This window comes from Schistocerca nitens, chromosome 9, assembly GCF_023898315.1.
Source record: "Schistocerca nitens isolate TAMUIC-IGC-003100 chromosome 9, iqSchNite1.1, whole genome shotgun sequence".
In the NCBI taxonomy this organism is placed as follows: Eukaryota; Metazoa; Arthropoda; class Insecta; order Orthoptera; family Acrididae; genus Schistocerca; species Schistocerca nitens.
Window position 1 is genome coordinate 276,085,212 of NC_064622.1, and position 16,459 is coordinate 276,101,670.

The following is a 16,459-nucleotide window of genomic DNA, read 5'->3' on the forward strand; positions in this document are numbered from 1 at the left end:
TTGGACCAGCGTTCGTGCTGGACGTGCAGACCGCGTAAGACGACGCTTCATCCAGTCCCAAACATGCTCAACGGGGGGACAGATCCGGAGATCGTGCTGGCCCGGGTAGTTGACTTACACCTTCTAGAGCACGTTGGGTGGCACGGGATACATGCGGACGTGCATTGTCCTGTTGGAACAGCAAGTTCCCTTGCCGGTCTAGGAATGGTAGAACGATGGGTTCGATGACGGTTTGGATGTACCGTGCACTATTCAGTGTTCCCTCGACGATCACCAGTGGTGTACGGCCAGTGTAGGAGATCGCTCCCCACACCATGATGCCGGGTGTTGGCCCTGTGTGCCTCGGTCGTATGCAGTCCTGATTGTGGCGCTCACCTGCACGGCGCCAAACACGCATACGACCATCATTGGCACCAAGGCAGAAGCGACTCTCATCGCTGAAGACGACACGTCTCCATTCGTCCCTCCATTCACGCCTGTCGCGACACCACTGGAGGCGGGCTGCACGATGTTGGGGCGTGAGCGGAAGACGGCCTAACGGTGTGCGGGACCGTAGCCCAGCTTCATGGAGACGGTTGCGAATGGTCCTCGCCGATACCCCAGGAGCAACAGTGTCCCTAATTTGCTGGGAAGTGGCGGTGCGGTCCCCTACGGCACTGCGTAGGATCCTACGGTCTTGGCGTGCATCCGTGCGTCGCTGCGGTCCGGTCCCAGGTCGACGGGCACGTGCACCTTCCGCCGACCACTGGCGACAACATCGATGTACTGTGGAGACCTCACGCCCCACGTGTTGAGCAATTCGGCGGTACGTCCACCCGGCCTCCCGCATGCCCACTATACGCCCTCGCTCAAAGTCCGTCAATTGCACATACGGTTCACGTCCACGCTGTCGCGGCATGCTACCAGTGTTAAAGACTGCGATGGAGCTCCGTATGCCACGGCAAACTGGCTGACACTGACGGCGGCGGTGCACAAATGCTGCGTAGCTAGCGCCATTCGACGGCCAACACCGCGGGTCCTGGTGTGTCCGCTGTGCCGTGCGTGTGATCATTGCTTGTACAGCCCTCTCGCAGTGTCCGGAGCAAGTATGGTGGGTCTGACACACCGGTGTCAATGTGTTCTTTTTTCCATTTCCAGGAGTGTATATATACTGGCCATTAAAATCACTACACCAGGAAGATGACGTGCTACAGACGCGAGTTGCCTGGTGAAACGTTGTTGTGATGCCTCGTGTAAGGAGGAGAAATGCGTACCATCACGTTTCCGACTTTGATAAAGGTCGGATTGTAGCCTATCGCGATTGCGGTTTAACGTATCGCGGCAATGCTGCTCGCGTTGGTCGAGATCCAATGACTGTTGGCAGAATATGGGATCGCTGATTTCAGGAGGGTAATACGGAACGCTGTGTTGGATCCCAACGGCCTCGTATCACTAGCAGTCGAGTTGACAGGCATCTTATCCGCATGGCTGTAACGGATCGTGCAGCCACGTCTCGATTCCTGAGTCAACAGATGGGGACGTTTGCAAAACAACAACCATCCGCTCGAACAGTTCGACGACGTTTGCAGCAGCATGGACTATCAGCTCGGAGACCATAGCTGCGGTTACCCTAGCGCTGCATCACAGACAGGAGCGCCTGCGATGGTGTACTCAACGACGAACCTGGGTACACGAATGGCAAAACGTCATTTTTTCGGATGAATCCAGGTCCCGTTTACAGCATCATGATGGTCGCCTCCGAGTTTGGGGACATCGCGGTGAACCCACATTGAAAGTGTGTATTCGTCATGGCCATACTGGCATATCACCCGGCTTGATGGTATCGGGTGCCATTGGTTATACGTCTCGGACACCTCTTGTTCGCATTGACGGCACTTTGAATAGTGGACGTTACATTTCCGATGTGTTACAACCCGTGGCTCTACCCTCCATTCGATACCTGCGAAACCCTACATTTCAGAAGGATAATGCACGACTGCATGTTGCAGGTCCTGTACGGACCTTTCCGGATACAGAAAATGTACGACTGATGCCCTGGCCAGCACATTCTCCAGATATGTCAGCAATTTAAAACGTCTGGTCAATGGTGGCCGAGCAACTGGCTCGTCACAATACGCCAGTCACTTCTCTTGATGAACTGTCTGACTCAATGCCCAGGCGCATCAAGGCTGTTATTACGGCCAGAGGTGGTTGTTCTTAGTACTGATTTCTCATGATCTATGCACCCAAATTGCGTGAAAATGTAATCACCTGTCAATTCTAGTATAATATAATTGTCCAATGAATACCCGTTTATCATCTGCATTTCTTCTTGGTGTAGCAATTTTAATGGCCAGTAGTGTGTGTGTGTGTGTGTGTGTGTGTGTGCGTGCGTGCGTGTTTGTACATCTCCTCCCGAACCAATGGGCGATTTCAACCATACTTGGAACGCAAATCCCATACTGTCAGGCAACAACCCCGGGGGGGGGGGGGGGGGGGGGGGGGGGGGGGGGGGTAAAATCTACCTGCCTCTCATACTTTGGGAGATATGACGTCATAAACAATGAGATTCCTGAAAAACTGCCGCATTATACATTGCATGAAGTTTAAGTTTACTACTCTATTATTTCTGTTCGCAATACATTTTGCAGACTGTATCCACATATGCCACTGTATGTACCTACCATACTCCAATATTGTACGACACACAGTTCAGGAGATATGACGTCATAAATACTGAGATGGTTGAAAAACTGCCGCATCATGCATGAAGTTTTAAAACATTTATTCTATACAATTAAGACACTCCTACAGTCCAGCCAACTTAAGGAAATCCCTCTTCCCACCTGGCACCGCTTTTGACAGCTTCCAATTGCGAAGCGTAGACAACTCTAGGCGACAACGGTAGCCGTCTATAGAGCTACGGAAAGGCGTTGCGATAGAGACGTTTACAAAATCGCATTTTGACACACGAAGCAGCTGCGTCCAGTGTACAGAAACTGCCCAGAATCAAATTTCTCAATTTGGATACTGTACTTGTACATCTGTACATTATTTATATTTCTTTGTACGACTGTTTCATAATCTCAAAGGTGTTTTCCGAATACATGGAAATGAAGTTTTCACGATACTTCACTGCAAACATAGTTAATTTTTTTTATTTAGCTTTCAGTACAAAATCGGCAAAATGGAAAGCCGGGCGACGCCGAGTTTGTCAGCTAGTACGTATATGACACTCAGATGATGATGATTTGACAGGTACTATGACGTAGAAGGCGATGATTTTTGTGGCGAGTAGGCTATTGCTGTTGTGGTGCCGGCTGGTTGTGAAGGGCTGATAAGGGAGTACATGCACATATATGAGTGGTTATCATGGATGTGCCACTATGTCGCCTATGTGGAAATGGTTGTTAAACGTTGAGAAGTTTGTGAGTGCGAGGCGGGAAATTGAAACAGGACGGTGTGAAGTTTCGGGCATAGTCAGAGAAGATGATAGGAATGGGCTACATCCATGGAGAGGGTACGGGGCTACGACTATTGCTGTAGGACTCAAGATCCGCAGAGAATCAACGATTAGCGCAAGGAATGGCAGTTGACCTGAACGAGAATGAATGTAACGTAAGTAACTTTGTCGTCACCCCGGAGGTTGGTTTGAATAGCACAGTGCCTTACTAGAAAGTAGGATACCTAGAACTATGTAAGGATACAGTTACCGATCCTGTCCGGGACAGATCGAATTTCGCCTTACGCATCTTTGATCCAGCGAGCTAGGGTCGCTGACGGGGAAGCCCCATTTTACTAAAAGGATGCTGCTTGGCGCCCGCCTTTTGCTTTGGCACGTGAGTCAGTCCACCACCACCTAGAGGTGGTGGCGGTCAGTCCTGCCGAAGCTTTCAGGAGGAGAAGGTCGCGAATGCGGGCGAGATGCGCGATCAGGAATAAAAGGCTTTCATTTGTGAAACTGAAATTATTTTAGTAATCACAGGAAGATTTCAAATTATGGACGACCGTAAGGAACGTACTGTTGTTGTTGTTGTTACTGTGGTCTTCAGTCCTGATACTGGTTTGATGCAGCTCTCCATGCTACTCTATCCTGTGCAAGCTTCTTCATCTCCCAGTACCTACTGCAACCTACATCCTTCTGAATCTGCTTAGTGTATTCATCTCTTGGTCTCCCTCTACGATTTTTACCCTCCACGCTGCCCTCCAATACTAAATTGGTGATCCCTTGATGCATCAGAACATGCCCTACCAACCGATCCCTTCTTCTGGTCAAGTTGTGCCACAAACTCCTCTTCTCCCCAATCCTACTCAGTACCTCCTCATTAGTTATGTGATCTACCCATCTAATCTTCAGCATTCTTCTGTAGCACCACATTTCGAAAGCTTCTATTCTCTTCTTGTCTAGACTATTTATCGTCCATGTTTCACTTCCATACATGGCTACACTCCATACAAATACTTTCAGAAATGACTTCCTGATACTTAAATCTATACTCTATGTTAACAAATTTCTCTTCTTCAGAAACGCTTTCCTTGCCATTGCCAGTCTACATTTTATATCCTCTCTACTTCGACCATCATCAGTTATTTCGCTCCCCAAATAGCAAAACTCCTTTACTACTTTAAGTGTCTCATCTCCTAATCTAATTCCCTCAGCATCACCCGACTTAATTCGACTACATTCCATTATCCTCGTTTGGATTTTGTTGATGTTCATCTTATATCCTCCTTTCAAGACACTGTCCACTCCATTCAACTGCTCTTCCAAGTCCTTTGCTGTCTCTGACAGAATTACAATGTCATCGGCGAACCTCAAAGTTTTTATTTCTTCTCCATGGATTTTAATACCTACTCCGAATTTTTCTATTGTTTCCTTTACTGCTTGCTTAATATACAGATTGAATAACATCGGGGAGAGGCTACAACCCTGTCTTACTCCCTTCCCAACCACTGCTTCCCTTTCATGTGCCTCGACTCTTATAACTGCCATCTGGTTTCTGTACAAATTGTAAATAGCGTTTCGCTCCCTGTATTTTACCCCTGCCAGCTTTAGAATTTGAAAGAGAGTATTCCAGTCAACATTGTCAAAAGCTATCTCTAAGTCTACAAATGCTAGAAACGTAGGTTTACGTTTCCTTAATCTTTCTTCTAAGATAAGTCGTAAGGTCAGTATTGCCTCACGTGTTCCAGAATTTCTATGGAATCCAAACTGATCTTCCCCGAGGTCGGCTTCTGCTAGTTTTTCCATTCGTCTGTAAAGAATTTGTGTTAGTATTTTGCAGCTGTGGCTTATTAAACTGATTGTTCGGTAATTTTCATATCTGTCAACACCTGCTTTCTTTGAGACTGGAATTATTATATTCTTCTTGAAGTCTGAGGGTATTTCGCCTGTTTAATACATCTTGCTCACCAGATGGTAGAGTTTTGTCAGGACTGGCTCTCCCAAGGCCGTCAGTAGTTCCAATGGAATGTTGTCTACTCCGGGGGCCATGTTTCGATTCACGTCTTTCAGTGCTCTGTCAAACTCTTCACGCAGTATCGTATCTCCCATTTCATCTTCATCTACATCCTCTTCCATTTCCATAACATTGTCCTCAAGTACATCGCCCTTGTATAAACCCTCTATATACTCCTTCCACCTTTCTGCCTTCCCTTCTTTGCTTAGAACTGGGTTTCCATCTGAGCTCTTGATATTCATGCAAGTAGTTCTCTTTTCTCCAAAGGTCTCTTTAATTTTCCTGTAGGCAGTATCTATCTTACCCCTAGTGAGATAAGCCTCTACATCCTTACATTTGTCCTCTAGCCATCCCTGCTTAGCCATTTTGCACTTCCTGTCGATCTCATTTTTGAGACGTTTGTATTCCTTTTTGCCTGCTTCATTTACTGCATTTTTATATTTTCTCCTTTCATCAATTAAATTAATTATTTCTTCTGTTACCCAAGGATTTCTACTAGCCCTCGTCTTTTTACCTACTTGATCCTCTGCTGCCTTCACTACTCCATCCCTCAAAGCTACCCATTCTTCTTCTACTGTATTTCTTTCCCCTATTCCTGTCAATTGTTTCCTTATGCTCTCCCTGAAACTCTCTACAACCTCTGGTTCTTTCAGTTTATCCAGGTCCCAACTCCTTAAATTCCCACCTTCTTGCAGTTTCTTCAGTTTTAATCTACAGGTCATAACCAATAGATTGTTGTCAGAGTCCACATCTGCCCCTGGAAATGTCTTACAATTTAAAACCTGGTTCCTAAATCTCTGTCTTACCATTATATAATCTATCTGATATCTTTTATTATCTCCAGGGTTCTTCCATGTATGCAGCCTTCTTTTATGATACTTAAACCAAGTGTTAGCTATGATTAAGTTGTGCTCTGTGCAAAATTCTACCAGGCGGCTTCCTCTTTAATTTCTTAGCCCCAATCCATATTCACCTACTACGTTTCCTTCTCTCCCTTTTCCTACTACCGAATTCCAGTCGCCCATGATTATTAAATTTTCGTCACCCTTCACTATCTGAATAATTTCTTTTGTTTCATCATACATATCTTCAATTTCTTCGTCGTCTGCAGAGCTAGTTGGCATATAAACTTGTACTACTGTAGTAGGTGTGGGCTTCGTATCTATCTTGGCCACAATAATGCGTTCACTATGCTGTTTGTAGTAGCTTACCCGCATTCCTATTTTCCTTTTCATTATTAAACCTACTCCTGCATTACCCCTATTCGATTTTGTGTTTATAACCCTATAGTCACCTGACCAGAAGTCTTGTTCCTCCTGCCACCGAACTTCACTAATTCCTACGATATCTAACTTTAACCTATCCATTTCCCTTTTTAAATTTTCTAACCTAGCTGCCCGATTAAGGGATCTGACATTCCACGCTCCGATCCGTAGAATGCCAGTTTTCTTTCTCCTGATAATGACGTCCTCCTGAGTAGTCCCCGCCTGGAGATACGAATGGGGGACTATTTTACCTCCGGAATATTTTACCCAAGAGAACGCCATCATCATTTAATCATACAGTAAAGCTGTATGCCCTAGGGAAAAATTACGGCCGTAGTTTCCCCTTGCTTTCAGCCGTTCGCAGTACCAGCACGGCAAGGCTGTTTTGGTTAGCGTTACAAGGCCAGATCAGTCAATCATCCAGACTGTTGCCCCTGCAACTACTGAAAAAGGCTGCTGCCCCTCTTCAGGAACCACATGTTTGTCTGGCATCTGAACAGATTCCCCTCCGTTGTGGTTGCACCTACGGTACGGCTATCTGTATCGCTGAGTCACACAAGCCTCCCCACCAACGGCAAGGTCCATGGTTCCATTAGTCCAATGAATACCCGTTTATCATCTGCATTTCTTTTTGTTGTAGCAATTTTAATAGTCAGTAGTGTGTGTGTGTGTGTGTGTGTGTGTGTGTGTGTGTGTGTTTCTACATCTCCTTCCGAACGAATGGGCGATTTCAACCAAACTTGGAACGCATATCCCTTACTGTCAGGCAACAATCGCTGTGGGGGATAAGAACTACCTTCCTCTCACCCTTTAGTAGATATAACGTTATAAACAATGAGATGCCTGAAAAACTGCAGCATTATGCATGAAGTTTATGTTTACTACTTCTATTGTTTCTATTAGCAATACATTTTGCAGACTGTATCCACATATGCCACTGTGTGTACCCACCATATTCCAATATTGTACGACACACAGTTCAGGAGATATGACGTTATAAACACTGAGATGCGTGAAAAACTGCCGCATCATGCATGAAGTTTTAATACATTTATTCTATACAATTAAGACACTCCTACAGTCCAGTCAACTTAAGAGATCCCTTCTGCCACCTGGCGGCGCTTTTGACAGCTTCCAATTGCGAAGCGTAGACGTCTCTAAGCGACAACGATAGCCGTCTATAGAGCTACGGAAAGGCGTTGTGATAGAGACGTTTACAAAATCGCGTTGTAGACACGCGGAACAGTGCGTCCAGTGTACAGATTCTATCCGGAATCAAATTTCTCAGTTTGGATACTGTACTTGTACATCTGTACATTATTTATATTTCTTTGTACGACTCTTGCATAATCTCAAAGATGTTTTCACGAATACATGGAAATGAAGTTTTCACGATACTTCACTGCAAACACAGTTAATTTTTTAATTTCGCTTTTAATACAAAATTGGCAAAATGGAAAGGCGGGCGACGCAGAGTTTGTCAGCAGATGATGATGATTTGACTGGTACTATGACGTAGGAGGCGATGACTTTTGTGGCGAGTAGGCTATTGCTGTTGTGGTGCAGGCTGGTTGTGAAGGGCTGATAAGGGAGTACATATACATATATGAGTGACTATCATAGATGTGCCACTATGTCGCCTACGTGGAAATGGTTGTTAAACGTTGAGAACTTTGTGAGTGCGAGGCGGGAAATTGAAACTGGACGGTGTGAAGATGGTGGGAAAGGGCTACATCCATGGAGAGGGTACGGGGCTACGACTGTTGTAGGACTCAAGATCAGCAGAGAATCAACGATTAGCGCACGGACTGACAGCTGACCTGAACGAGAATTAATGTAACGTAAGTAACTTTGTCGTCACCCCGGAGGTTGGTTTGAATAGCACAGTGCCTTACTAGAAAGTAGGATAACTAGAACTATGTAAGGTTACAGTTACCGATCCTGTCCGGGACAGATCGAATCTCGCCTTACGCATCTTTGATCCAGCGAGTTAGGGTCGCTGACTGGGAAGCCCCTTTTACTAGAAGGGTGCTGCTAGGCGCCCGCCTTTTATTGCTTTGGCACGCGAGTCAGTCGCGCCGAAGCTTTCTGAAGGAGAAAGACCGCGAATGCGGGCGAGATGCGCGATCGGGAATAAAAGGTTTTAATTTGTGAAACTGAAATTATTTTGGTAATTTGGGGAAGATTTTAAATTATGGACGACCGTAAGGAACGTACTAGCAATGGCAAACTAGATTAGGAGAGTGTTAAATGTATGAATGCGGTTGCAGAGTCAGAGTGATTAGGAACGTAGTGATAACTTTGTCTGTGATTACAGTATAAACTGAGTGCTGTCAAATCAGTGTGAGGTATTGATAATAGTACGTTGTTGGGAATTTTGATTAAAATGATGATAACTGTAGGTAGGGCACATTTCAGCAGGTAGACGGTAAGTAGTTTCTCGAATTGTCGCGTATACTTTGGTAATATGTTCTCCCATCAGCTCTTCTTCTCGAAGCTAACCCTCAAGTCCGATTGCCTATTAAAATTTAGATAGCCAAAATACAAGAATTAGCTTAAATAAAATGACCTAGTGACTTACCACACAGTTATAGGAAAGCCTGCAGTTTAAGATGGACCTCGAACAACGGCCTCAAACTGCAGTTTTTACACAAAAACATTACCAAGGGTGAAAGAAGTGATACGTAACAGATAACAATCGTAGGATTGACCGGAACTGAACCCTAGACCTTTGGTGCCGTATTCTATAACAGTGAGTCACCGAGGCATCAACCTAACGTACTGCACGTAAATAAATGAAGCAATACATCACTGTTCGATTACGCCGTTGTTGTTATGATTTTCAGTCCAAAATTGGTTCGATGCAGCTCATCGTGCAACGCTACTCTATGCTATACAAGTTCCTTCATCTCCGAAGGACTGCTGCAACCTACAACATGCTTATTGTATTCATCTGTTAGTCTTCCTCTACGATTTTTACCTCTCCACAGTTAGGAAATTGGCGGTCCCGTGGTGCCTCAGAATTTGTCCTATCAGCCGATCCCTTCTTCTAGTCCAGTTACGCCACAAATGTCGTTTCTCTCCAGATCTATCCAGTACCTCCTCATTAGTGACGCGTTGTACCCATCTAGTCCTCAGAATTCTTCTGTAGCAACACATTTCGAAAGCTTCTATTCTCTTCCTGTCTGAACCGTTTATCGTCCATGTTTCACTTCCATACATGGCTACACTCCATACAAATACTTTCAGAAAAGACTTCCTAACGCTTAAACCTATATTCGTTGTTAACAATTTCTCTTCTTCGGAAACGCTTTTCTAACCCATTGCCAGTCTACTTTTTATACCCTCTGTACTTCGGCCATCATCAGTTACTTTGATGCCCAAATAGCAAAACCCATCTACTTCTTTGAGTGTTTCGGTTCCTAAGCTAATTTCATCAACTTCATCTGATTTAATTTTGTTACATTACATTACCCTTGTTTTGCTTCTGTTGATATCCATCTTATATTTTATAACCTCCTTGCAAGACACAGTCCATTCCGGTCAACTGCTATTCCAAATCCGTTGCTGTCTCTGACTGGAAACAGTAAAGCAGCAAAATACCGAGGATGTCCATAAAGGAGGGCTGCAACTGTCGATGAACATAAATGAAACGGTTTCTGCGTGTCACTTGTTTATTTTGCCACCAAGGGTTTCGAAGGTACACACAATCATCTTGAGGTAGAGCATTGTTTATGTACACTGCTGGTGTTGGTGAGGGGTGCAGACGTCTTTCCACAGTTGCAGACCAAGGTTACTTTACGTATTTTGCTAATGCAAAAAAAAATTGTTCATTTAGAAAGGCATTTAAGAGGTTAAAAAAGGTGGATTTCTGACAGTAAATTGTACTTACAGGGATGGTAGAGTTGTAAAAAATCTGTATGCTGTTGCCTGATGTGTGTCACCTTCACTGCATACATCGGGCAACAGTAAGCAGACTTTTTACAACTCTACCGTCTCTGTAAGTATAGTTTACTGTCAGAAATTCACGTTTTTTAACCTCTAAACTGCCAATTTTTATATCAAAAGAAGTAAAATAACCTACACTGCCCTTGGTCCGCTCTGCGAAAAAACCTCTGTACTCTTCACGAACACCAGCCATGTAAATAAACAATTCTCCACTTGAAGATAATGGTGTGAACCATCGAAGTGCGTAGCGAAAATAATCAAGTGACTGTTGCAGAAACCGTTTTATTTGTATCTAGGAGTAACATTCTGGAGCGACCTGAAGTGAAATAACTACATGAAGCTGGTTGTAGGAAAAGCAGATGCCAGGCTGAGATTCATTGGAGGGACTGGAATTCATTCATGAAAGAAATGGCTTACAAAATACTCGTTCGATCTATGCTCGAATATTGAATAACAGTCTGGAACGCTAATCAATATGAATTAATAGGAGAGATAGAGAAGATCCAACAAAGTTCCGTTACGGGATCGTTTAGTAAGCGCGAGAGTGTTGCGAAAATGCTCAACAGACCTCTATGGCACACGGTGCGGGATCGTTTAGTAAGCGCGAGAGTGTTGCGAAAATGCTCAACAGACCTCTATGGCACACGGTGCAAGATCACGGAGGTTTTATTGTAAAACACCCAGGAGCGTTCGTATGTCTCACGAAATGATCACGACCAGAAAGGTTCAAATGGCTCTAAGCACTATGGGACTCAACATCTGTCATCAGTCCCCTAGAACTTAGAACTACTTAAACCTAAGTAACTTAAGGACAACACACACATCCATGCCCGAGGCAGGACTCGAACCTGCGACCGTAGCAGCAGCGCGGTTCCGGACAGAAGCGCCTAAAACCGCTCGGTCACCGCGGCCGGCTGACCAGAAAGGTCGAGGAACGAGACCTCTACAGAGGTGGTACTGACAGTCGATCTTCCCGCGCGCAGGCAGTAGCGGAAATTATTGTGATACTAGAGGTATCCTCCGCGGGACGTCATGTGACGTGCAGATGTAGGATTAGTACATGTAGAGGTTTATTGTTTAAAATTCGAGAGGCCGGCTGGCGGTTTTAGGCGCTTCAGTCTGGAACCGCACGACCGCTACGGTAGCAGGTTCGAGTCCCGCCTCGGGCATGGATGTGTGTGATGTCATTAGGTTAGTTAGGTTTAAGTAGTTCTAAGTTCTAGGGGACTGATGACCTCAGACGTTAAGTCCCATAGTGCTCAGAGCCATTTCAACCATTCGAAAATTCGAGAGCATTGGTTCCGAGGAGAGTACGACATGCGCTGCCATAAAAAAGAAAAAACAAACATATGCTGCACCCTTTAAGGACTGTTCAGTGGCAACAGGGTATAATATGTACACATTGAGGGGTTGTCACAGTCATTGGCGATCAGATGGCGCTAAGAAGATTTGCCTGTGCGCCGGCTTTTTCGATTCTACAGTCAGTAAATGTGCTGGGTTTAGATGTGAACAGTGCTTGCTACAATCATTCTCGGGTACAGCCATGCCCTACTGACGAGTACATTCTCCTGCTGAACAGCTTCGGCCTTTTGAATGCGGTCGCATTGCGCGGCTGTGGGAAACTGGGTGGACGTATCGAAGGATTGCTGCACATATTGGGCACAATGCATTGGTGATGTGTCACAGCTTTCAACAGTGCTCTTTGGAGTATTCCCACACCAGTAGACCAGGTTCTGAATGTCCGTGCGGTATAGACGCACGTATTGTGCGAGCAGCGGTGGCCAAAAGAACATCATCCGTGGACGAAATCCGGGCATATGTTGCACCTTCTGTGTGCTCAGGGACCATTGGGAACCATCTGCTTGCAGAAGGATTAAGTCATGTGTGTTTCTGATCTGGCTACAAGTGACATCACTAATCTGGTGTCGTGAAAGAGTTGACTGGAGTGTGGAATGGCGCTCCATTGACTACAGTGACGATTGTAGACCTGAAGAACTCTCTACTCCAGACTGCATTCGCCCACGTCACACAGGTTCCATCCTATCTTCATTATGTGTGTCTGTGTGTGGGGGGGTGGGGGGGGGGAGGGTCAGTTACAACTAGCGGTCACATTTGATGGTTGTGTGGGGTAAAGTAACCAGTTACTACTATATTGCACAAGCTCTTATGCCCATGCTACTGTCACTTCTACGACATGAATGTAACGTGTGTTTTCATCAGGGTAACGCACGTCCACGTAAGTGTTCGTGGTGTACAAAAGCTACTATGGCCAGCAAGAGCACCAGATCTCTCGCCAACAGAAAACGTAACGGACATGATGAAGCCTGAGCGTACTCGCTCTCCATGCCTACACAAGGCATTACCGACTTGCAACAAAAGGCGCAAGATACTAGGGACAGTGCTATTGGTGTGTAACTGTAACATCCAACGTTTTTACTTTGGAATATATACGTTATGCTCAAAGGACTTATGTTTAAGAAATATAGAGGTGTTAGACACAAAGAGACATAGTAGATATTAAATATTAGGAAATTGGGAACTGTTACACGATTGTGGAACCACAAATTAACTGCACGTTCTCACCGGAGCAATTATTTGAACTGTCATATGACTCCCTTCAAACAGTAATGGAACTTTAGATGCTAATTACACTGTACGTAAGACATGAACTGAAAGATGTGATATGACAGTTCACGTAATTGCTATGGTGACAAATATGCAGTTAATGTGTCGTTATACAATCGTGAAACAGTTTTTATTTTCGTACTTCATAATAGCTACTATGTTTCTGTTTGTGTAACTTTTCTGTACTTTTTAAATGTAAGTTCCTTGAAAGTAACCTCTGATTTCAATGCAAACATGTTGGAAGGTTGGAGTTCATGTCTTATTTATAGTGATTATCGTCTTAGGTGTCATTAATGCTCTAAAGGAGTAGTATGACAGCTCATATAATTACTATTGTCGCAAATATGCAGTTAATGTGTGAAAATCGAGATGTGTTTGTAAAAATTTCATAAATGTACAGTTACGATTTGGTTACTTTAGCTGTACGTAAGTACACCAATATTTTCGCCACGTGGCACTTTGTCACTTACAATTCTTTCTATTTAGTCGACCTCATGTAATTTGCATTTATTTAAACAGTGAACTCCAACGACGAATGTGGAAGGATGAGAATGAATGTGTTATCACCTGAAGATGGACACAAGCTCGAAACTGGTCACTTCTTAAATAAATCACCTTCATTTGTGACTGGAAGCGGATCGTATTCTACACCATATAAAGGAACAGTCACGGAGTTCAACAGCATGCCTTGTGGATAAAATTCACTTACTTTTTAAAATTTCACAGGTGTAAGTTAAAACAGACACGGCACACTTTTTCAACACTCATCTTTTACAGTCTGTTGGTACCTTAGACTGAAATATGAACTAATTTATTTCAAATAATCTGCAACCTAGCTTTATATAGCGAAAAACTTCTGGCTTAATGTTGTTTAGTAAGTGACAAGGAATACATACTCTTCAGCGACCTGTAGTTATTTTACGATCATAGCGTTTGCATTTGACTTAGAAATAATGAACATTTTCGTCTTCGAGATGTACATTTTAAACTAAATTTCCAAATGTTTTCAACTAGGTCAAAAACCAGAGACTGTAATCTCCACAAACTATAGGATAGGAGCAACATACACTCCTGGAAATTGAAATAAGAACACCGTGAATTCATTGTCCCAGGAAGGGGAAACTTTATTGACACATTCCTGGGGTCAGATACATCACATGATCACACTGACAGAACCACAGGCACATAGACACAGGCAACAGAGCATGCACAATGTCGGCACTAGTACAGTGTATATCCACCTTTCGCAGCAATGCAGGCTGCTATTCTCCCATGGAGACGATCGTAGAGATGCTGGATGTAGTCCTGTGGAACGGCTTGCCATGCCATTTCCACCTGGCGCCTCAGTTGGACCAGCGTTCGTGCTGGACGTGCAGACCGCGTGAGACGACGCTTCATCCAGTCCCAAACATGCTCAATGGGGGACAGATCCGGAGATCTTGCTGGCCAGGGTAGTTGACTTACACCTTCTAGAGCACGTTGGGTGGCACGGGATACATGCGGACGTGCATTGTCCTGTTGGAACAGCAAGTTCCCTTGCCGGTCTAGGAATGGTAGAACGATGGGTTCGATGACGGTTTGGATGTACCGTGCACTATTCAGTGTCCCCTCGACGATCACCAGTGGTGTACGGCCAGTGTAGGAGATCGCTCCCCACACCATGATGCCGGGTGTTGGCCCTGTGTGCCTCGGTCGTATGCAGTCCTGATTGTGGCGCTCACCTGCACGGCGCCAAACACGCATACGACCATCATTGGCACCAAGGCAGAAGCGACTCTCATCGCTGAAGACGACACGTCTCCATTCGTCCCTCCATTCACGCCTGTCGCGACACCACTGGAGGCGGGCTGCACGATGTTGGGGCGTGAGCGGAAGACGGCCTAACGGTGTGCGGGACCGTAGCCCAGCTTCATGGAGACGGTTGCGAATGGTCCTCGCCGATACCCCAGGAGCAACAGTGTCCCTAATTTGCTGGGAAGTGGCGGTGCGGTCCCCTACGGCACTGCGTAGGATCCTACGGTCTTGGCGTGCATCCGTGCGTCGCTGCGGTCCGGTCCCAGGTCGACGGGCACGTGCACCTTCCGCCGACCACTGGCGACAACATCGATGTACTGTGGAGACCTCACGCCCCACGTGTTGAGCAATTCGGCGGTACGTCCACCCGGCCTCCCGCATGCCCACTATACGCCCTCGCTCAGAGTCCGTCAACTGCACATACGGTTCACGTCCACGCTGTCGCGGCATGCTACCAGTGTTAAAGACTGCGATGGAGCTCCGTATGCCACGGCAAACTGGCTGACACTGACGGCGGCGGTGCACAAATGCTGCGCAGCTAGCGCCATTCGACGACCAACACCGCGGTTCCTGGTGTGTCCGCTGTGCCGTGCGTGTGATCATTGCTTGTACAGCCCTCTCGCAGTGTCCGGAGCAAGTATGGTGGGTCTGACACACCGGTGTCAATGTGTTCTTTTTTCCATTTCCAGGATTGTACAATGGTGACCCAGCCCAGTGCACTGAATTCTCTCTGTTGATTCATGCAGGCAGAAAATACGCCTGTAACTATCATGCGACATTCTTGGACTTGCATACAATCTCAGATGACGAAGCCGCGCGTTGTAGCCGCGTGGTCTCAGGCGCCTTGCCACGGTTCGCGCGGCTCTCCCGTTGGAGGTTCGAGTCCTCCCTGGGGCATGTGTGTGTGTGTGTGTGTGTTGTCCTTAGTTTAAGTTAGATTAAGTAGTATGTAGGCCTAGGGACCGATGACCTCATCAATTTGGTCCCATAGGAACTTACCACAAATTTCCAATTTTCCAATACAAGATGACGATCTTGTATCAAAGTCTTGTTTAAGTTACACACTAGTGCTACTTATAATCAAGGTCTCCCCCCCCCCCACTCCCCTCCTCCAGAATCACCGGAAATTAATCAAGGTCACCCCAGACCAGCCCCTCCCCCTATCCCCCCACCATCACTCCTGCTGGTCCACTAAGATACAAGCAACTCCTCTCATAAATAGATAGGGAAAAATCCGCATACGTCCTTCCACAACACATCGCTATAAACTATTAGAGCTGCTCAATATTGTAACAAAATACGACAATTCTCAGCAATAAAACATTTGACGAGAAAATACATTCCTTAATGTACATTCGGTAAACACAATGGCGAAGATCTCATCCCTCC